The sequence below is a fragment of the Eptatretus burgeri genome, chromosome 3, assembly GCF_056783735.1.
Source record: "Eptatretus burgeri isolate ZD-2024b chromosome 3, Ebu_testis_v1, whole genome shotgun sequence".
NCBI lineage: Eukaryota > Metazoa > Chordata > Myxini > Myxiniformes > Myxinidae > Eptatretus > Eptatretus burgeri.
This window is the reverse complement of record NC_140963.1, coordinates 132,680,802-132,703,968: the sequence shown is the minus strand read 5'-3', so window position 1 is coordinate 132,703,968 and position 23,167 is coordinate 132,680,802. Positions and strand designations below refer to the sequence as shown.

Genomic DNA, 23,167 nt, shown 5'->3' with positions numbered 1-23,167 from the left:
GCCTTCTCATAAGCAGAGTCGGATGTGGTGCCATTTGAAGAGAAGGAAGGGAAGCACACACCAGAGGCAGACTTAACAAGGTGCCACCAGATTTTAGAGCAGGGAGACAAGTTTGAAAGTTCATTCTTGAGGTTACAATGATGTTGTTTTCTGGCTCTCCTGAGAGTGGACACACACTTGTTGTTGACTTTTTGGAATGCACAGATTGCCTTCGGTTGGATTAGCCTTCCAGGAAGAGAAGGCAAGTTGTTTCAGTGTACCACGGGTAGGAAGAAGGGTAGGATAATTGAAGACAACATGGGATGAAACTGTGCGAGAGAGAGAGAGAGAGAGAGAGAGAGAGACAGAGAGAGAGAGAGAGAGAGAGAGAGAGTGAGAGAGTGAGAGAGAGACTGAGAAAGAGAGAAAGAGAGAAAGAGAGAAAGAGAGAGAAAGAGAGAGAAAGAGACAGAGAGAGAGAGAGAAAGAGAGAGAGAGAGAGAGAGAGAGAGAGAGAGAGAGAGAGAGAGAGAGAGACAGAGAGAGACAGAGAGACACAGAGAGACACAGAGAGCCACAGAGAGACACAGAGAGACACAGAGAGACACAGAGAGACACAGAGAGACACAGAGAGACACAGAGAGACACAGAGAGACACAGAGAGACACAGAGAGACACAGAGACACACAGAGGGACACAGAGGGGCACACAGAGACACACAGAGATCGAGAGATCGAGAGATCGAGAGATCGAGAGAGAGAGGGAGAGAGAGAGAGAGAGAGAGAGAGAGAGAGAGAGAGAGAGAGAGAGAGAGAGAGAGAGAGAGAGAGAGAGAGAGAGAGAGAGGGTTTCTATGGAAGAATTCCCAGATCGAGTTAATATCAGGGCGGTAGATATGGGAGACCAGTCCTGAAGAGAGATAGCTGCATGCAGTTCTTTGCCAATCTGATTGAATGAAATACCAGACTCGCCGGCATTGAGGCAGCTCTCTGAGAAAAGCCAGAGAGATGTTGACTTTCACAAGCCATGCGGGAAAGATAGTCATCACTAAGTTCAGAAGGGAGGATTTTCCATTGGGAGAAATCCGGGTCAGAAAGTTCACAGATTGAGTTAGTCCCAACTCTGGTATAGCCTGCGGGCATGCAGGGCGGGGCATGATGATGGGAGGAGTGGTCGTCGTGAGCATCGTGTCTGCCAGGAATATAAGGAGTGCGCGCCGCCTGAGGCATCGTAGTGATGCCGTAGTCGCCCGGCTGGTGAGTGTACTGAGTACGTAATAAAGGAGAGCTGCGGGCAAAGTACGCCCGCGCTCGCGCTTGTGCAACACAGCCCGGCTCGACTGTTCCCCCGCTCGTGTCTGCCTGCTAAGCATCTCTATCACAACACTACAGTTGGCTGACGAGGATCTTCGGATCGGCGTGTGCAGGGTGGTGGCTGGGTTCGGAGTGGCAGCGAGTAACTCAGCGCACCTCGCGCGGTTCGAGGTTCCGGAGGAGTGCGCATCGCGGAGAGCGTGTCGCAGGTTCGCTCGCCGCGCGCATAGGCTCCAGAGCCAGGAGGCTCGCCGGCGCGGCCGGCTCAGGCATGACAGGGAGTCGGGGCACGGCACGCGGACGCGTGCCCGCCTTCGTCGGAGTCGACTTCGGCCACGTCGAGGGGGCAACGGCCGCGCTCAGTGTTCGTTTTATTGAGGCACGACAAATCGGGGGAATGATTTCTGCAAAGCCACGGCTAAAGAACGAAGATACGCAGTTCGGCTCGAACGCGGCGTTGGACGTCGCGCAAGCTCTGAAGAATGTCCGGGGTCTCGATGGTCGGTGCGCAGCAGGTGGTCCGGAGGTCAGCGCGATGTGCCAGGCGCCCACTGCCGCGCGCACGGTCTGCGGCGCGGGTCGTGGACGGCTTTTGCGATACGATCACGTGGACGGCGGTCTGAGCACTCGAGGACGTCTACGGTGTGTGTGCCGAGAGTCATCGCCCATCATTACAGTCATAGATGGCAGTGTGCGAAGCGGTCCTTCCGTCCCGGGTCAAGACCTACTGCCGGCATGGTGTTCGGTGCATGGCGTGCACAGTAACGCCCCGGGTCGAGTTTGGCGGCCTGGGCACGGAGATTCCAGCGACCCGGAGCGGGAGATGCTGCCGGTGTTAGACCTGCTTCCAATTGATCCGGAGATGACAAGATCAGTGGCAGGGGAGGTTGAGGTGACCGGGGCACTGATGCTGCCCATGTTGAGCCTGGTTTCAGTTGGTCCTACGGTGACAGGACCGATGCCAGTGAATGTCGAAGTGATCGGGGCACTGATCGGGTGTCGAGTTGAGTCCACTCGTGCTGCCCTCGCATCGCACACGTATGCCGGTGAGGCACTGCCGGCGGTTGGCGGGGCGCACGTCGTGATTGCCCAGCGGGGCCAGCGGGTTGCGCTTCCGAGGTTCGTGGTGCGAGGGGAGGGGCCCGCCCTTTTGGGTCGGGACTGGCTGGCGCACCGCGGGCTGGATCTCCAGTTCGTACCTCCAGGTGTGCCGGTGCTCCCTTCGATGTTTTCGTCGAGACCCGAGGGCAAGGTTCTGGCGGCGGGAGCTGCATCGATGCAACGGGAGCGGCCGTTCGTTGCTGCCTGCAACGGTGGTGTGCGGTGCGGAAGCAGCAGGAGCCGTGCCAGCTCTCGCGATGAGCTCTCGCGCGTCGGCTGCGTTCATGGTGCGAGGTGCGCCTGTGTTGTTCGGGCAGCTTCAACGGGTTGCGGTGAGCCCGTGGCGTTAAAGGAAGTCGCGAGTCACAACATCGAGTCAACAACCAAGAGACGGACTCGTGATGTGGGTTATGGGTTGCTGTTCATTGCATATTTGTTTTTCATTGTTCGAGTGATGCGGTTTAACGTTGTTGAAATAAATGCCAACAGTTCCTGTGTGAGAGTGGGTTTGGCGGAGATCAATCGATGGGTTTTGCAGTATGGTCAATGTGATGTGGTGGCTTTGGGAGCGGTGGTGGCGAATAAAAAGGTTTGGTTGGCCTTCCATTGCCCCGGGCCGCGGGTAGTTGCTTTGTCACGTGCAGGGATTTTGCAGAAAGAACGCGCTGTACGGGAAAATGAGTTTGCAATGGTTCCAATGTTATTCCTATTGATTTATGACGAGCCTATGGTTGAAGTGTGGTTTGATTGGAGTTGCTACCGTCTAACTGCCGTGTGGGTCTTGGAGATCGACTCGGAGCCAGGACTGGTGCGCTGGTCAGCGTTACCCCCACCTCTGGTTGCGGCAAGGTCAGACGTGCCTGGCGCCGGGGGCGCAGCTCACTGGGTTCGCTCGAGGCCGTTTAAACGGGCGTTAGAATCTCAGCTGATTGTGGTGCGTGGGTTGTTGTGGAGCATTGGTTGCATCCAGCCAGCGGCGCTGTTCAGCGCCCCCAGCCAAGGTCAATCGAGTCTGGCGCTGGCGCCACGGCTTCCAGACAGCGGGCTTCCGGCCTCGGAATGTTTATCTGCTTCAGGTCTGCCTGGGGGAGATGTGCCGCCTTGTGGGCCGGAGGCGTTTGATGGTGCCGGGGGAGGTTTGCTCGGGAGGTCGCCACGACCTCGCCGAGGGCCATGTAAGCATGAGCCGCCTGGGGGCGTTTTCGCTGTGTAGTGCTGCTGTGCTTCTCCAGTAGCTCGCTTCACACGTTGTATGATGTGATGTGCTTTTATACTTCGCTGTTTTCTTTTTTGTACCTTGTCTACTGTTATACCGTAGTACTTCGTGCTGTTTATGCTTATTATGATGGTGATCATTTAATAATCATAGTTTTAGGAGGGAGGAGTGTGGTATAGCCTGCAGGCATGCAGGGCGGGGCATGATGATGGGAGGAGTGGTCGTCGTGAGCATCGTGTCTGCCAGGAATATAAGGAGTGCGCGCCGCCTGAGGCGTCGTAGTGATGCCGTAGTCGCCCGGCTTGTGAGTGTACTGAGTACGTAATAAAGGAGAGCTGCGGGCAAAGTACGCCCGCGCTCGCGCTTGTGCAACACAGCCCGGCTCGACTGTTCCCCTGCTTGTGTCTGCCTGCTAAGCATCTCTATCACAACACTACACCAACGAGTCACAGAAGTCACTTGCTCATGAGAGAGGTACCAACACCCATCTAATTTGCATGGTGACAATTGGAATTGCCACATGTGAGGAAATTGGTTTGGTGATGTATTGGTGATGGGCTCAGATTTGTATCAAGGCCTCCGTTCTCAAATCCTGCTCTGTTGATCTCGTTTATCCTCTCTCTGCTCTCTTCAGCCTATCATTCACCTTTTGCCACCTCTTGTCTACTTGGAAGACAGCCACCATCATTTCAATACACAACTAGAATGGCACTCGGAAGAGCGCACACCTCCTCCAGCCTGTACAGTTTACGTTTTGTATCCCACTGATGGACCGGATTTGCATCCGTTCCTTAATCAAAATCTAATCAACTTGTTGTTGTCACCTATCCAACTCATCCACCAAGTTTCGTTCAAATCTGTGCATAACTGTTTTTGAGACATCGTGCTATATATAGTTTCTTCCCCTCTCTCTCAATGGTGAAGAATCACTTAAAAAAATTCTTGCATCTGGATTAGGATCCGGGCCTTCAACAAAATCTAATCAATTATTCGCCCCGATCACACACCCAACCTCTCCACCAAGTTTCGTCTGAATCTGTCAATAACTTTTTGAGATGTCCTGCTCAGTCATCGAATTAATCATCAGAGCCGACATGCAGTGGAGTGCAAAAGTACGAGTCCACTTAAATCAATGCAAAGCTTTCTCAAATCAATACCAGGTATTTCAAACACAAATTTGTCATAATACTGAAGATATATTGTTATAGATTCGACGGTGGCGGGATTTGCACCCTACTCTTGACAGCCAAATGTTGAAGATTCAGCGTCACTTAACAGCACCGCCGTCTCTGGGGTTATAACGCCAGCTAGTTCGGCACAGGTCTCGGGTCACGCGCCTCGGCTCGCGATACCAAAGTACACCTGGGCTTTACCAGTTGGGGAAATAGACCGAAAAATACACGAATGCAGCTCGTGAGAAGCCGATGTCAACGGATTCGAGCGCCCAAGCTCAAGCATGGCAAGATGGCGCTCGTACTCCTTTTCCCGGCACCGCTCTCGCATGCCGCGGCGCGTCCAGCCCCCGTAAGGTCGACGGCACAAGAGCGAACGATCTATGGTGTGTTCCAGCTGGTTTCTCACAAGGTCCAGAATACAAATCCAGGCCTGGCCTGTTCACCAGACGAGGCCAAATTGGGGTGTTGGCTCCACAGGCGGATCGATGGGATCACAAGACGTGTCAAGCCGTTCAGTGAGTAAGGACAGTCAGAGGCTCCGTTACTGGAATCAGGATCAACCTGTGGATGACCTCAGGCTGGATCCATAACCGAGGAGGAACAGCCGGCCAAACCACTCTTCACAAAGCCGATCGCTGACTCACACAAGCCGTTCCCAGACCGACAAAGCAGCCAGTTCCTTTTGGGGCGGGCCTTTCTCACAAAGCCGATCGCAGACTCCACACTAGCAGTTTCTCCCTTGCCTTATTGGGGCTCGCTCTTCTCACGAAAACAGATCCCAGACTCACAAAGCAGCCAGTTCCTTTTGCCTTTTGGGGCGGGCCTTTCGGACCGCCTCCGGGGACCCGTGATTGGTCCATCGCTTGAGACTGCAGCGGCTCTCCGCCAATGGGTTGCCAGCACGTCTCGTTGACTGACTGTCAGAGCGCTGGGCAGGGGCTGGTTTGGAGGGGGGAAGGAAGAAGAAGAACACGCCTCTTGGTACACCACCACTGTATGAACACTGGACAGTCTGCTACACCTCCCGACACACATGTAACGTCTGAGTACCAAACAACCTGGCTAAACATGCACTTAAGGGTGAATCTAGGCTCATCATATATTTAATAACCCACTAAGGGCCGATTTCCGCAACAATATATCCATATTCTCTAATTTATTATAGTTACTGGCGATCTTGTTCCAAGCATGCAACACATTCCTCTGATGCAAACCCTTATTTGGGCAGTGGATAAACAACTGACAGCTCTGTATCGGCAAAAAAAAATAACCTGGGTTACGTGCATGAAGCAAAAACATTCCTACTGCTTATGATTCAAAACACCTTACGACACTGGAGAGCGTGGGGGCAGGAATATTGTGCTGCAGGTGGAGACTTGTAATACCCTCTCCCACCTGGAGGCGGTGCTACACGATACACATTTACATCGAGAATTTGCATCCCCCCCCTCCTCAAGACCACTGGCAAAGTTAAAAACACCCCTATACATGAATTGGGGTCATGCTGATGTAACAAGTCTGGATGGAATCATACCAGAACTGTTGGAGGAGCAGCATGACACAGACACACAGACACGTCCATGAATTATAGTAAGAATTGTTGACTGACACTTCGTCTTTACAGAAAAATAAATGAAGGGTGAATACATTTGAGAAAAAGATAAAAATTTATGTGAGCAGTCTGACGATGCTCTGGAGTGCCTTACAACACTGTTGGGAAAAGGATTGACTCAAACATAATCCATAAACTAATTAAATCCATCCTCAAATGGAGTTGAGATAGTTCTCAAGACAAAAGGGGGGTCCACACTGATAACTGATTGTACATGGACAGATTTGATTATTTTTTTTCCTATTATAATAAGTGTTGTTATATCCTCAACAGAAGTCCATGGAAATCCCCCGAAAGTACTTTTTGTTTAATATCACAATTATTTAATTATTTAATCATGTCTCAATTAATAAATTTCCTCCTGTAATTGTACTTTTGCTCCCCACTGAATGTCCCTCCTTTTCTCAAATGGCCCGATCTCTGACCATCAGTTTGGATTCTGTCCCAACCACTCAACTTCAGATATGTTTCTGCTTCTCTCCCAACAATGGATGGAAGTCATAAATCTCAAGCAAGAGGTCAGAGCTGTTTCTCGGTACCTATCTCTGGCATTTGACACAATCTGGCACACTCTGCTTGCAAAGTCTTCTGCAAGTGTCATACAAGTGCACCTTCCACCTATCTTTCTGATTTTCTCCATTTGCACAGTCAGAGCATAACTTTCAATGGAATCCTCTCATCTACTCTCCCATTAGAGACAAAAGTGTCCCGAGGCAGCATGTTGGGCCCAGTCGTGTTCCTTATATCTATTAATGACCTTGCTGATGCTGTAAAAAAAAAAAAAAAAACCTCTTCCAATTCACAGATGACTCCACATTATAATATACATTTCCATATTCCACTAACCACATATACACTAAGACATGTTCCAAGTGTAAGACCAGAATGTGATCCTTTCAAGCTCAGGAGATAGGGAAGCTGCTGCTGCTGCTGCTGGCCTCAAACTTGGAACATGTCTTTCAATCCAAACAAATCTTGGATTCTCACCGTGTCTCTACAGAAAATTCATCAAACGATTTCGTGTTTATTTCCTTGATCAACCACTTCAAGAAGTTCACTCTGTACAACTTCTCAGCCTCATCATAAGATGCAACATCTCCTGGGCAGATCATATATCTTGGCAAAACTCCCAAAATCTCTTGGGAAACTGAAAATTTCGACTCACTGCCAATCTTCACTCCTTTATACTGTACACGCACACCTCGCTTTGCGCTCAGGATGTGTTCCTGCAGAAGACGACGCTGAAATGGGTCATTATACCATTGTTTATATGGAGATGTGTTCCCGACAACATTATTTCTTACGCATGAACGGTATCTAAGGGCTTGATTGGAGTATCAGTCATAGTGCTGATAATAATACAGATTTGCAAGCATATTATTTTATCAATAAAGAGAATACTTTTTAATTATAATAACATTAGCAAATATTAACACATAGAATATGTACAAACATCAATGAAAAATATTAATTGCCATCGCTCCTACTCTGCTCCTTCGCCTCCAAAATGTCAGCGGTGAGACACAGGGTGGTGGGAGACTTCATCCTGCTGCAAAAAAAAGGCGGTGTAAACAGCATTAATTGGCTCAGAGCATGTTGCATACATTACACACAATTGTGGCGGGTACATTTACTCATTGAGCACTGCATGTTATGGATTTTATGGATTTATTTATTTTTCAAGTAAATGTCTTCTCCATGACAAAGATATTTATAACGAATCAGCATTCTACGGGGCAGCGTTAAATGAGGTATCACTGCACCTCTTTTGTCCCACTTGTGGAACCTCCCTCCTTAGTCTGTTCCAATCCCATTTTTCCCTACAAGTCTTCAAGTTGGCAGTCCACCACCATTTTAGGTCATTCCCAATCCCTATACCTGTGATTTTTCTATCCTCATTAACCCCTCATCTCCACTCCCCCCCCCCCCCAAACCTTTATCTATTTGCAGGTTACTCTGTTTTCTTCTCTCTTCTCTCTCCTCATACTATTTATTTATCCCCTTGTTGTATCTGCATGTTGTCCTACTGCCCCACTATCATCAGTGCCTTGTATACTTTGTCACCATGCTCTTCCAAGAGCCTTGTCTTTATATAGAAAAAAAAAACAACGACAGTTTGGTTAGAAAGATGACAATTACTGCCCAACGCTGGATGAAAAAGATAACCCGCAAGTGATATCAACCTGTGTAGATGCAATTACGTAGCACCTCTTCACCGAGATAATTATTTCAGTGAAAGGGTTGAGATTTTGTCAGGGGGTATGTGTTTGAAAGCAAACACTCTGGCGTTGTATTAACCTGAAGATGCACAAGCACAAGATATGTCCTTCCCAACTGTTCAGAAGAACCTAATCCAGATACACAGTCCATTCACGAGTAGCGATTCATCGGGGGTTTATGAAACACACTCGGGCCTTCCACTGCCACCTGTGGTCGGGAGCTTGTAGTACGAGCAGCTGCCCATTTGGCGAGCTGAGAAAGTTCTCCAAGACTTTCATTTTGCAGAAGCACAGCCCTTTCTCTCGGGTACTTTTCCCCAAGTATTTCCGGCTTCTGTCAAAAGCTTGGTGAGCAATTCCAAGCAACAATCCTCATCCTGGACACATCAAACATTTTAGTTCACTCCAAACTCTTCACCTTCCTGAGGTTTCTGCGCATGCATACTGAGCATTTGGAGCAGATTACGTCAACTCAAGAGTTCCGTATTTGTCATGTTCAAACCACAAACACTGCTCCCTAACCGTACCCTGAAAAGCTAACCCCAAGTCTAACCGCAACCCGAACATTTCATCACGAGTGCTTGTGCACTAGCGATCCAGAATGTTTACTCATGCTTACTCATCCAGAAAATGTTCATGAGGACAGTCATTAATGCTAAAGTATCTTTTTTTTATCATTAAAACATTCTTGCATTAAATTGCTCATACAATTTAATGTAAAAAAGAAAAATCCATATTTTACAGATATCTCCATTCACTTTTATTATTATTAATATTATTTTCCTTCTCTTCCCTGTGTAAGTGGTGGGGTCTGATGGCACCGCACTTCTGCCCTGCCTCGACCACAACACTCCTCCACCTTCCCCTGTCCTCAGCCAACTCTCTCCACTCTCCAACCACCCCTACCTTATTGATCTCCCTCCTCACACAATCTTCCCATCTCAATCCCCATCTATTTCTATTCCTCCCACCTTGCTCCCTCAACCCATCCGCTCTCTTTGTGACAGCACTGGAGTGACAGCACACAAACAGTGAGTGTGACAGCACTGGAGGTTTGATTCTTAGCTTGTTTGTGGTTTGACCACACAGTTGATAAAAACAGCCCATCACCAACTCAGACATTTGCACATCATTAACTTAGACTGCTCAGACAAAACTCCATAGTGCCAAGAAATGCAAGAACAAACACAAAATAGACTGAAACAAATGACCTTCATTCTCTGAGCATTGATTGCGTGATTTGACATCGTCCAAAGGATGTGATGTCGTTTGAGTGTTCAACTGGGCAAATACATCAACATCCTAATGGAATGGCTGGCCATCAAATATTACTCGAGATGGATTATTTTATGCTGTACAATGAATCACTGTTCCAGTATTGGCTCAGAACAGTAATTTACTGGTGGAAGAACAAAAAAAGGTGAGCTGACACACGTGTCATGAAAGGTTAACAGCAAAACAAAAGAATCAGAAAAAAAATGCTAACTAATTTTTAAAAATATGAGTCATTTACTCACACACTTGTATCTAAGCTGTTAAGCCTGGGTTGGAATCTCGGCCCAGCTATAACCAGTCATCCCGGTGTTTCGTAGACAGGACGAGGGAGGCAAGGAATGTGTGCCGTCCACAGAAGAACCTTAAGGCGGAGGACCTATCTACCAGCACTGGTCTTTGGTGGACAATAAAGATCCTACGGTGGCTTTCGGAAAGAGCAAGTAAGTCATCGCCGGCATCCTGAAGAAATTCCAAATTCCTGCACTCTCAGTCGAGTATCCCGCGATGGAGGAGCGACACCTCCAGGATTGGTCCGAGCCCTGAAATGTTTCTCCACTTATCGTGAACACCCCAAAGCTCCATCAGGAATATGGACATCCAATTTACTTGCAGTCTTTCACCCGATTAAGTGAGTGGAATCTGTTGATGAGTTTTAGTTCTGACTTGTGATTTTTTTTCCCTTTGCCTTTAGCCTGTGTTAAACTATTGTTTTAGCTTATTAACAAACCCCTTCCTTATGTCAAAGCCTGTGAAGGTCAATTTCAAGAATATTAATCACTCAAGACCCAGGCACTTGCTCAGGGACATCGCAGGTGTAACCACACATAGTCTGGCCTCTCCCCTTCAACCTGTCTGGCTTGGTTGGACCTGCTGAGAGAAATATCTCTCGCCAGCATAGCTATTAGGGTCATCGAGGCACACAAGCCTCCCAACATCAGAGCAATGGTCAAGAGGAAGGGAAAGTAGACGACCAGCAAAGACATGGCAGGACAGCATTCGTGAGGATTACTCTGTTGATGGAAAAAAGGATGGCGAGCAACAGAGACAGGTGGAGGAAATGGGTTGGAATGTAGATTGTGAGGGGGCGACCATAGCCCTATGCAGTCAAGTCAAGTCAAGTCATTCACCTAAGTCAGTTTGATGCACTAAGATCGTGCAGCTTGAGAGATGTCTCTTGCATATCGAAATTCTTCTCTCTTTGGGCAGACATGGTATGGTGAGACATCTGGAACATTGGGAAACTTGGATTCACATTGTCTTCTGAGTTGAGTGGGAGAGTTTGACTACCATGTGCTGTAGAAATATTCACCATGTTACAAACTTAAGATGATGCAGTTAAAAGTGGAAAAATTAGCAAACAAAATTGTTTAATCATATGGCCTATCTCATACCTTTATTACAAACAGGAAAATTTCAAACGGACTAACATCAAAAAAATAAAATGGCATAAAATTAATTTTGAGTTCAAAACTCACAGTATCAAACACTTGGCCTTCCAGATTCTAATAATTTTAATAGCTGGCCTTTTGGGCAGAGGGTGAAAAGACTTGGAGATCAGCTGGTTGAGGTATGGAGTTGATTCCCATATCCAATCACACTTTCTCACCCCGCACTTGGCAAGTGTGGTGAGTACACCAAATAGCACTCAGCATGAGACGAGGGAGGTGTTCGTCCTGTAATAGACTTCCATCAGCTGCTTTGCAGGATTTTTTTTTTAATAATAATAATGATGATAATAATGATGAAATGTAAAATACACGGTTTTAGACACTCGGCCCTTTTGAATAAACTTATAAACAAAATCGGAATTTTAAAATAATTTCTGGGATCCAAATTCAATTTCTGAACACAAATGGAAATTAAAAATATTTCCCCTTGCAATTACCTTCGATACCGTTCTGAGATTGTAACCCCTGGTCAAGAAACTGCTTCGGCAGAATCGACACTCGAATAAAGCATGGTGCATTATCTATCAAATCAAAACTAATACCAATAAACGTGTGTGTGTTGTGTGTTGTGTGTTGTGTGTTGTGTGTTGTGTGTTGTTCATAAAGCATAACCTATTTTCTCTCTGCTCACTTCACTCCCCCCACCCATCTCTGTCTGTCTGTCTGTCTGTCTCTGTCTGTCTCTGTCTCTCTCCTGTCTCCGGACGTGCCCGGACGGAGTGGGTGCCCGGACGGAGTGGGTCTCCGGACGTGGCCGGGCAGTGTTGGTCTCTGGGAAATGTTCGTTTCTGGACTGTGTTTATCTCCGGCCATGTCCCGGTGGTATTTTTAGTATGACCGGTAGAAAATCAGACGTTATTTTGTTTCCATCTTCACTGTTATTCCATGCAGAACCATTTTGATGAGACAGTTTGAATGTCTCATATAATTAACACGACACTGCACTTCTGGCTTCCCTTCCTCTCACCTCTTGCTAACTTCCCTTCCCCCACTCCTCCTTACTCTCCCTCCCTCCTCACTCCCCCAACCCTCCTCTCTCCCTCAACCCTCCTTTCTCTTTCCCCCTCCATCCTCTCTCTTTGCCGCTCTATCTCCTCACTCTCCACCCCTCTCTTTCTCTCCCCCTCTTTATCCCCCCCCCCTTTCATTATTTCCGTCAGCGAAGCGATGATGCGAAGTATTTGCAACTATATTTCTACATATTGTTACGGTTGTGGAAATTCACAGATCACCATTCAGGTTCCCCAAAGATCAGTTATGTCGATAAGTGTGTGTCCAGGTTAGATTTCCCCACCGATGTTTCACGGGAATTATTTGTGTGCCTGGCTGTGAATTTTGAGGTTGTGTTATTCTTTCCTATCTTTATTTTAAACAATCATCTCCTCACCACCTTCTTCACAACCGCCAACATCTCCTCACCACCTTCTTCACAACCGCCAACATCTCCTCACCACCTTCTCCACAACCACCAACATCTCCTCACCACCTTCTCCACAACCGCCAACATCTCCTCACTACCTTCGCCACAACCGCCGACATCTCCTCACCAGCATCTCCACGGCACCGCCATCTTTTCACCAACAACAACATCCCCAAGAAACAACATCTCCACAAACGAACACAATGGCATCCTCGACAGCAGCAAAGTGATTTCAAACACGGCCACGCATGACTTGCAAAACGGATCAAAATGACGAAAGGGGCGGAGCCTGTCGGGGGTGAAAGTTCAAGGGTGAAAGGGGCAAGCACCGCCTTCGGGTGGCGAAGCCAACAGCGGCTTCACCCCTCCGGGCTATAAAAAGGTGCGTTTCGACGTCGAGAGTAGAGTTGGTCAGTGGAGGCAGTCGAGTTGGTGAGTCCAGTCAAGTTGCTGTTGGTCGGAGGAGTGAAGTTCGTTCGTCATTGGAGCCAGCCAAGTCACCAAGTTGTTGGTCGTTGCTGGCCATTGGAGTCAGCAGCGAAGTCGCCAGCCAGCTACATAACTGTCCGAGCGACGCTGAGGAGTAAGCGGGCTCTTGAAGAGCATCAACTCGAAAAGAGCAAGGCCCGTTCGCTCCTCTGAAGTGTCGTCAGCCAAGCCCGATCGACCAGGCCGTGCTGCTCGGCCCTGGACCAACCAAGCCGCCGTTACAACAGCTGCCGCTTTGACAATAGAGACATACGGAGGGTCGCCGACAAAAAGACCCATCAAGTCGCCTCAAGGGCGACAAAGGTAACCTGCATGGCCTCGCGGAGGTCCTTCGGTCATCCCAGCTCCAAGGAACATTAAAGGCTTATGAGCCCAGTTCTATCTTTCTCTTCTGGGGTTTTTGCATGAAAGTCTGTGGCGCCTTGTCTGTAAGTAGAATTGTTGTAAGTGCATGTATGTAATACATAGATATCGGCTGTAGGTTTTTGCTCGTGTCATGTCCCATCCCCCCATTCATTGCATACATGTGAAAATAAATGTCCCCATTGTTGAAATGTCACCTGCTCGTTGCGTCCTTTCCTGCCATTGACTGCCATAATTGCGTTCGGAAGAAATAGCTGGCTGATTAATAGCTGATAAACCTTACATCTGGTCCGACGGGGCTTGGCGATATAAAACCGCTCGGAAATCGCAAACGGAACGAGCTGCTTAAAGCGGCTCGTTTTCGTGCAGGCTCCGTTGAGGTGTAAATCCCCGGCATTTCTGTCTGCGCGAATAATTAGGTACATCGATAATTCGGCGATCGACCCTGCAGCGCGTGGACAGAAGAGTTGGCTGGTTTAGGGTGCGGTTAACACCACCCGTAGCTGGGTTTCAGCGTTGATTCGAAAAGCTGCAACTAGATTGCTCGTTCGGTGGGCGCACCCGGCCGCAATTTAGCTGAAGGCAGTGGCCCGCACGATGAATGGGCGAAAATCCACAATATACTACATGGCCAAAAGTATGTGGACTCCCCCTTCTAATGAGTGGATTCGGCTATTTCCGCTCCACCCATTGCTGGACAGATGTATAAAATCAAGCTCACAGCCATGCAATCTCCCTACACAAATATTGGTAGTAGAATGGGCCGCACTGAAGAGCTCAGTGACTTTTAACATGGCACCATCATGCCTTTCCACCTTTTCAAAAAGTCAGTTCATCAAATTTCTGCCTTGTTAGAGCTGCACCGGTCAACTATAAATGCTGTTATTATGAAGTGGAAACGTCTAGGAACAACAACAGCTCAGCCGCGAAGTAGTAGGCCACACAAGCTCACAGAACGGGCCCGCTGAGTGTCAGTTACAAGTTACATCGTATGTCGTCAGTTACAACACTCACTACCGAGTTGCAACTACCTCTGGAAGCAATGTCAGCACAAAAACTGTTCGGCGAGAACTTCATGAAATGGGTTTCCATGGCCGAGCAGCCGCACACAAGCCTAAGATCACCGTGCACAATGCCAAGCGTCAACTGGAGTGGTGTTAGGCTCACCACCAATGGACTCTGTCGCAGTGGAAAGTCATTATCTGGAGTGATGCATCACACTTCATCATCCCACGGATGAATCTTGGTCAAATGCAATTGTATAGTCTATTATTAAGACGAGCAGAGTACCCACCCAACAGGCGATCTTGTTCCAAGCATGCAACATGCTCTTCTTACGCATACTTTTATTTGGGCGGTGTATGGGGGCGGGGGGGGGGTGAAATTCCGGGTTACGTGCAGGAAGCAAAACATACCTACTGTATATAATTCAAAACACCTCACTGCACTGGGAAAAGTGAGGACAGGAATACTGCACTGTAAATGGTGGAGACTTGTAATTCCTTCCCCTACTTGGAGGCGGCACTACACGATACACATTTACATAGAGAATTTGCTTATTCTCCTCCCACCCCCCCCCCCAAGACCAATGATAGATAAAAACACCCCTATACATTAATTGGGGTCATGCTGATCCGATGCGGAAAGTCTGGATGTGATCAGTCCAGAATTGCAGGAGGAGTAACACGACAAACACACAAACACCCGTCCGTGAATTATTGTCAGGATACCCAAATATGGTTAGGTCACATACTACTGGATCAATGCAGTTCAAGCAATGATGAAGCCACAACGACAGTGTCACCTCAAATATTTGTGAAAAGATACCTTGCTGTTGAATATGACCCTTTTATCAACGCAAATACAAATGAAGCAGAGCTATCTACGTATTTTATTATCCTCGCACAACCGGACTGACTTGTACCTTGTTCAATGTAAACTACTCGAACATGTACTCAACATTTGGTTCGACCTTGATCCCATTGTTTGCTTTCTATCCTCTCCCACTCTATTCCTCCTTGATTTCCTTCGTCTTCTTTCCTCTACTGATCCTTTGTCTTTCTTTGGAATGACGTACAATTTTCTGACGCTGTCATTATATGTGTTGTCGAGATTTAAAAGTGTCCTAAACCGTCCCGACTTTTCATGGTTTCTCTGACATATTTAAACTGTTGCTGTCTCTATTATACTTCACACTCTTTCTTTATTGCAGACCATTCACCTCTTGTTGTATTTTAATTGTTGTCTTGTTCTATCAACCTGTTTGTGTGCTTCACCCAAAAATTTGCTCTTCCTTAATCTGCTGTACTCACCTTTACCTTCAATTATACTCCTTCCCTCCCCTTTTCGATATGTTTTCCTCCCATGTTCTATTTCTCTATTTAACCCCATCACTCCAACCTTCAGCTCTCACTCTCCCTCACTTACCCTCCCACCATCACCACAACGGGGTCATGGGAAAACAACACAAGCGGGGTCAAACACGCGGGGACTGTCGCCAAGGCTGCGAAGCGCCATCACCTTCAATCACCATGGTGCTGGTCTGGGAATGTTAAGGAAAGCAAGGGGTATACATAGAGGAGTAAAGAAGAGTTAAACGATGGAGCTTCAGAGGTAAAGAGAAATAAAATTCCAAATTCAATGTAAATTTCCCCACTTAATGTATGACTCGTAATAATAATAATAATAATAACAACAATAACTCTTGTTATTAAAGTGGGTGTTAAAACTTTAGTGATAAATGCCTCACTTCCATCTCACTTACATTTTATGACAGTGATGGCACCAACAATCTGATCTCTTTGCACACTTCATGTGTGTGTTTACCGGTGATGGCATCGACATCATCTTCAGAAATTAATGAACAAGCGATCAAAACTCGACAAAGCCAACACTCCTCACCTTCTTCACCTGTCGAATACAGAGCCAGTTAATTGGCACACGCGCAATGAAAATCTTACAATTAGCATTCCTGGTATCAACATTACACATTCACAGGCCCTCATATACGTCTTCCACGAGCATCAATTTCTGTCCGGAAAAAATAGGCAGAGGGGCCAGACATGAAATAAAGAACCAAGCGTGCTTCTTTAAAGTACCGCAACATAGTGCGAAAACAGCTTTCAAGGAAATGTTGAAGGAAAACAACAATTCTATCCATCCAGCCTGTTCTGCATCTTTCACAAGAATTGGCCTTTGGAACTTTACTGTGTGCATGGAGATCTTACCTGCATCTGTGTTTCCAGGATTAAATTTACAACCTCGAGAATACACCCATGTCACTCCCCTATCCAAGATCTTTCCGATGAGGCATGGAACTTCTGTGTATGTGGAGGTTATACCGTAGATTGGCTGATCGACATTTCATCAATATAAACTAAAAACATAGGCACTGGCTCGGCACAATCTAAGTCCATCCTCACTCACCTGGCCTGCCTCTGGACATGGGAGAACATGATTACACACACCTTGACTTCTCCAGCGACTAAAAGTTACAACGCCATCTTCCAGCAGCACGTGAACAAACTGGACAACTTACCTTAGCATCGTGTCTTTAATACAAGTGTAAAATGTATAACGTACATCATTGTCTGCACAGTGTTAACTCCCTAATCAAGGAGCTGACCTCATCCCCCACCTCCTTCCCATCCCCTCCCCCCAAATTCAAAAATATACATGCATACTATCTATCTATAATTCCAGCAATGTGTGTGTGTGTGTGTGTGTGTGTGTGTCTGTGTGTCTGTGTGTGTGTGTGTGTGTGTGTGTGTGTGTGTCTGTGTGTCTGTGTGTCTGTGTGTCTGTGTGTCTGTGTGTCTGTGTGTCTGTGTGTCTGTGTGTCTGTGTGTCTGTGTGTCTGTGTCCGCTGTTTCTCGACACCACTGGTCCGATCTCATTGAAACTTGCCAGGTATATTGCTGGGGGCTAAGCGCATATAAGTGGTTCCCACCCCAATTTTAGGGCATACCCTGAACTTGAGTGGCATTTTTGAAAGTCACAAAGACTACTACTGGTCATTAAATTTGGTTCATTGCACAGACAGTGTTCCATAGGACCTTAAAATATATAGGTTCATGGGTCTATGATGTATATTACTGAATCTACATGCCCAGTATTGGCCTTTTTTCTTGTTTCACCTTAAAATATGACATATATTAGACCATGCAAAACTACAACATATAAAACATTCTATATGAAATTTCTCATCTAATCAAAAGGTTGTCACCCACCGTCTGAGAAAATCAGCATTTGTGTCGGTCAGTGGTGGATTTGCATGATACGAGGTGTGTTAAAAAAGTATCCAACCTTAATTTTTCATGCATAAACAAATGAAGCTAGGGAGGCGTGGTTTGGTGCACGTATGTAAGCGATCCTAATTCATATGCGTGAATATTTTCCCACCTGCAGAAGCTGTCAGTCGCCGACAGACCGCCGATGAGTGAGGAAGTGTTAGTGAGCACCATCGGATTTTTGTTTTTGACAAAATGACGGAAAAACTTGAACAACGTTACTGCATCAAATTTTGTGTAAAGCTTGGCGATTCCCAAGTGGAAATGATCCACAAGATTCAACAGGCCTTCGGGAACGAAGCAATGGGCACCACACAGATAAAAGAGTAATACAACCGCTTCAAAGATGGTCGCACATCAGTGGAAAGTGAAGCACGTTCTGGTGGGCCCTCAACATCCCGAAATGAGATCGTCATTGACCAAGTGAGGACCCTGCTGATACAGGATACTACCAAGAGGTACTGCATCGCCTTCGTGACGCTGTGCGACGCAAACGGCCGGACCTGTGGGCAGCGGTCAATTGGCAGCTCCATCATGATAACGCACCCACCCATTCTTCACATTTGATACAGAGTTTCCTGGCCAAACACAACACACCTGTGCTTCGTCAGGCTCCCGACTCTCCCGTCATGGCTCCGTGTGACTTCTGGCTTTTCCCCAAGCTGAAAATGCCCCTGTAAGGGACCAGATTTCAGTCCAGAGAAGACATCATGCAGAATGCGACGGACCAGCTGTGCGCCATCCCAAAAGAAGCGTTCCAGCGCTGCTTCCGACAGTCGCAGAACCGTTGGGAGAAGTGTGTGGCAGCCCAAGGGGACTACTTTGAAGGAGATTAGTGTAAGTTTGTTGTATCTGGATACGAGTATTTTTTATGAACAAAGGTTGGATACTTTTTGAACACACCTCGTAGATGCACATTCTGGCATATTTTTATTTTTTTCTTGTTTTATTGCCCTTTTAGAGCCTGGGACTATGAAATCCCCTAACAAAATGAGTAGTTTATCAATAAATAATATTTACATGTCTTATTATTCAACTTATAACCAATAATCAATGTAAAAAAAATTGAGATGATCCGGGTGGATACTGAATTACAGCGGCTTGACCGAACTTTCTAACCCAAATGTCCGACTGCACGTCACGTTTTAAAAAAAAGATGCTTTTATTCTTCTGTGCATCAGATTATTTTCACTAAAATTTATTTACAAATGGGGCACAGTGATATAAATATAATAGTATAAAAAAATATTGAAAACGTGCATGGCTTTGGTTTAGAGTAATTTTGCATTTTTGTCCGACTGCACAATACACTTTTTTGAATTTGATTAAAAAAATAATTTCCTTTTAAAAATTTTAAATATTTTTCCAGGTATTTAAATGAAAAAAATATTTTATTAATGTAGAAGGCAGTTAAAACAGTTTTGGAGAATTTTGAGAGCTTTTTGTTACTCCCAGAATTGATTGAATTGAAAATTTACGTGCAAGAATTTGTTCGATAAATCTCTCTTTTAGTGCTTTTCAGCATCTCTGACAGTCACTGAATAGAGCAGTAATAAAAAATCGGAATGTATTATTTCTTAATAATCCCAGAAATTGGTATTTTGATTATTAGATTAGTTGCAAGAATAAGTTATATACTATGACCTTCATTTATTTTGCCACAAAAGAAAAATTAGGTAATTTCATTGAAAAATCGCAAAACCATCAGAATAGGTACCCCTTCTTCAAAGTATCATATTTCGGTATATATATATATATATATATATATATATATATATATATATATATATATATATATATATATATATATATATATATGTATTTAAGCTATACGGTTTTTTTGTTCTGAACTGTTAGATTTACAGTTTCAGGAAAATGTAGTGAGAAGGCAATGGAACAAACTTCATTTTTTGACATTTTTGAAACAGAGTGGTAACCACTTACATGCGCTTAGCCTGGGGCCCTGTGGATGTGCCTTTTCAAGGTTTGATATTAATCGGACAAGTGGTTCCCAAGTTATGGCCATTTATTTACCAAACCAATGACAGGACACGGTGCTATGACGTCACGATTGGCATCACAATTCCTCTTCTTTTTTTTCTTTTTGCACGTTGGGGCATGCAAGAGCGAAGGAACGGCCTGTGTATTTGTTGTTTCTGGCACACGGTATGAAAGTTTTTTTTTTGTTTTTTTTTTTGCACGTACGGCCAGGCACGTACCGGCACGCAGATACGGGCCTGCACTAGTATTATAAATTATATGTCCTGAGTTATTGTATGCATGATCCAACGAGTGAACAACATGTCTGCAGACACTGCCTATTCACGACATGTCACTATTGCAATAATAAATGGGCTTTTGACAGCTTCCTGGCATGTCAGCATGGAGGATAGAGGAGAGATGCAGCTCAAATGTGAACACATTTCTGCCTTCTGGGCTTCATCAGCAGATTGCATCACTCCTCCCCACTAAATTGGCCGAACCTGTCATTCATCTGAGCCTTCATTTTCAGCTCACCTGGAACGTAGTTCTGGGGAGCTTATGCGATAGCGCATCGTCCGTCCGTCCGACCATCCGTAAAGGGGCTGTCACACCTTGACGATTTAGCCAACCTATGCCGATTTATGAAAAATTTGCCTAATACGCTGGCACACGTCGAATACGTCATGGGTAGGTTTTGCATACGTTAAGAGCACGCTGAAAAACACTGCCATAAGTCATAGTACGCTGGCTTTAATCGTTGAACTTTGTGGTTTTTTCTCAAATTTTCGTATGCTTAAAATTTTATGACGTACTCGGCGTTTGGCTCACACGTTCCACTACGCTGGCTATAAGGTTTAGGCACACGTTATGCAATCGTTGACACATGTTATTTATATGTTACTCATATGTGGAAACACGTTGAGGTAACATTTGCGTACCCGAAACTTATTCATAAACTCGAGGTAACGTTTTATAAGCACGCTATATGAACGTTGTTCACAGCTCACAACGCGCTACTAGAAAGTTTCTTATCCATCGAAACACATCAAAGTAATGTTTAGGGAACCCGTGACTTATTTATAATCTATGAGTAACGTGCTTGGGAATTAGTTGTAGAGCATGTCCTACGAACAAATAAGTATGTAGACGTATTTGACGTCTTCAGGACGACCACAGAACTTACTGAACGCGTTTCTAACAAACAGCTGACGTAGAATGACGTATTCGCAGTGATTTGGGGAATTGGTATATAAAAAGGGCCTTCGCAGGAGGAACCCGTCTTTTTTTTTAGACTTAGTGGTGAGAACATGTTGATGTCATTCCGAGAGGTGGAGGATACGGCAAGGCAGAGACGACAATACCTACTTGTCCTCGAACATCAACATGACCTCATCGAGTTGACACTGCACCAGTTGCGTGCCAATAGAGCTGGGAGAAGAAGACGTGAACGGAGGAGAAGAAACTGGGTGAGACCATGGATAGGGAGGCGACGCCATGACGGCATATATGACCAGCTCATGGTGGAACTCCGGAACAAGGACCATGCATCCTTCATCAACTTCCTGCGAATGCCCCCAGCGATGTTCGATGAGCTGCTAGCCAAAGTTGGTCCAAGGATAACCAAGCATTATTATGAAATCATTTCAATAGTCCAGTGGAAGCGATTTAACTCGTTCAATGGAAACGATTTCAATTGCCGAGCACCAGCGTCCAAAAACAATAGGCGAGTGACAGCCGTTTATTAAAATAGTTTGGTGGCAGTCAGTGGATAGCAAACGTCACATAATCGTAAACGATGCGCTCCCACGTGATGCATGCGCTAGACTATCGTTGGGCATCGGCTGTGGACGCCGAAAACACGATAAGCAATAGTTGGTATAACTAATCTAGAAGTTATCGAAGCGTTCTGTGTTCATTACCAGTACATTATGCATTTGTCCAAGTTTTTTTTTAATAATTTCAATAGTAAAACAAAGAAATATTTCATCTTCGGAATGAGGAAAAAAAATTAGCCCTCTCAGAACATCGAACAATGGTGTAAAGTATTCTCCTATTCGTTGACGCAACGAGGATCCATCATCCCCCACAGCCTCCACATCACGCTCATATACTACTACTGACATAGACATACAGCTATTACCAATGCTACTACCATTACTACGACAACAACTACTACTATTATTACTGTCACGCACACCTACTACTCGTAATAGTACTGCTACAATTGATACAACTGGCGTTCACATCCACTCACCATGGAGTCTGGAACAATGATGGGTTTTTATTGTGAAGCCCATTTGTATATACCAATTCCCCTAAACGCTGCCAATACGCCAGTACACGGTAGAAGTAAGTTAGAAACACTTTCAGTAAGTTCTATGGTTGTCCGGAAGACGTCAATTTAATTCGTCTACATACGACAATGTGCGTTTTACATACGTTACAAATAGGTTCATAGCATGTCACTCAAAGGTTAGAAGCACGTTTTACTTCGGATCAAAACATGCTACTCATAGGTTAAATGCACGTTACTCTTACATTCATAGCACGCCAGTCATTCGTTCAAGGCCAGTTATACATAGTTTCAATGCACGTTACTCATAGTTTCCAAGCACGTTAAACATAGGCTGAGCTGACGCTACTCATTTGTTCAAAGCACGTTACTCATCGATTAGAAATTTGGTTTCAAGTATGTTGGCCATTACCTTGACGGGCTTCGACTTATGAGTAACCTACAAGTAACGTGTGTTCGCTGTGTTTAAACGATCGCGGAACGTGCTAGGAACAGATGCCAACGCATGCGAAACGTGTGAGCCTTACGTCGAGTACGTCTTAAAATTTTCAGCATGCTTGAAATTTCACGACGTACCAAACGGACTAGGTAATATGCCAGCGTACTTCAATGATTTCCAGCATACTCTAAACGTAAACACAACTTACCTGTAGCGTATCTGACGTGTGCCTAGCGTTGTAAACACATTTTTCATAGAATGGCATACGCTGGCAAAATCGTCAAGGTGTGACTGCGATGTTGACACTTCAAATTCTCAGGCAGTTTTGATTTCAATCGGCGTCGGGCAAGTTCTTAACTGGCTACGCCACCAGTTCGCCGGCGATACGTATAGCACGTAAAGGGTAAGTTAAACTCTCGTTTGTCATAGGTTTTGAACGCCGACCACAAGGTAAGCATTTGTTGGTAAAAGTTATGTATAACAGAACGAAACGTTCTGTGCCCGTTACTAATATGTTATGCAAACGATCAACACGTTATGAATACGCCAAAAA

At 45.8% G+C, this 23,167-nt stretch overlaps 1 protein-coding gene across 1 annotated transcript in view; it reads right to left on the bottom strand.

The window, feature by feature from the left end:
* Positions 1–8,358: 8,358 nt before the first annotated feature.
* LOC147031002 (uncharacterized) overlaps positions 8,359–23,167 on the bottom strand; it is a 134,236-nt gene continuing 119,427 nt past the window's right edge. The window contains exons 10-12 of the transcript XR_015056620.1: positions 16,375–16,520; positions 16,038–16,152; positions 8,359–11,563 (exon numbers count right to left, since the gene is read on the bottom strand). The gene's annotated coding sequence lies outside the window, so the exon portion shown is untranslated. The remainder of the gene's footprint in view (positions 11,564–16,037; positions 16,153–16,374; positions 16,521–23,167) is intronic.